The following is a 1,016-nucleotide window of genomic DNA, read 5'->3' as shown; positions in this document are numbered from 1 at the left end:
AGAGTGGGGGACGCAATTACTAGGGGTCATGATTTCAAGGTGAGAGGGGAAAAGTTTACGGGAGATATGCGTGGAAAGTTCTTTACGCACAGGGCGGTGGGTGCCTGGAACACATTGCCAGCGGAGGTGGTAGAGGCGGGCACGATAGCGTAATTTAAGATGTATCTAGACAGATACATGAATGGGCAGAGACCAGAGGGATACAGATCCTTGGAAAATAGGCAATAGGTTTAGATAGAGGATCTGGATCGGCGCAGGCTTGGAGGGCCGAAGGGCCTGTTCCTGTGCTGTAAATTTCTTTGTTCTTTAAATCTCTGCAAAGTATTTAAGTATGCTGCTTTTAGGACCTCACTATTTAGGAAACTGCTACAATGTCACTATCTTTAGAATACAAGAGCAGAGGTGTACTGCTGAGGCTGTATAAGGCTCTAGTCTGACCACATTTGGAATATTGTGAGCAATTTTGGGCCCCGTACATAAGGAAGAACGTACTGGCGTTGGAGGTATCCAGAAGTGGTTCACAAGAATGATCCCAGTGATGAAAGGCTTGTTGTATGAGGAGACATTGAGGACTCTGGGTCTGTACTTGAGAGAGTTTAGAAGGAAGATGGAGGATCTGATTGAAACGTCCAGAATACTGAGAGGCCTGGATAGAGTGGACATGGAGAAGATGCTTTCACTAGTAGGAGAGACCAAGACCCGAAGACATGGCCTCAGGGTGAAGGGACAACCCTTTAGAACTGAGATGAGGAGGAATTTCTTCAGCCAGAGGATGATAAATCTATGGAATTAATTGCCACAGAAGGCTTTGGAGGACAAATCATTGAGTGTATTTAAGACAGAGATAGGTTCTTGATTAGTAAGGGGATAAAGGTCCGGATCCAAACTGATCTCAAAACTGCGTGACCTTGGTCTCTGCAACTGGATCCTCAGCTTTCTGACCAATAGGCCACAATCAGTGTGGATAGGTAACTGCACCTCCTCCACACTCAACACTAGAGCCCCCAAGGATGCGT

The sequence above is a fragment of the Rhincodon typus genome, chromosome 8 (assembly GCF_021869965.1).
Source record: "Rhincodon typus isolate 14 chromosome 8, sRhiTyp1.1, whole genome shotgun sequence".
Classification (NCBI taxonomy): domain Eukaryota; kingdom Metazoa; phylum Chordata; class Chondrichthyes; order Orectolobiformes; family Rhincodontidae; genus Rhincodon; species Rhincodon typus.
This window is presented reverse-complemented; position numbering follows the sequence as displayed.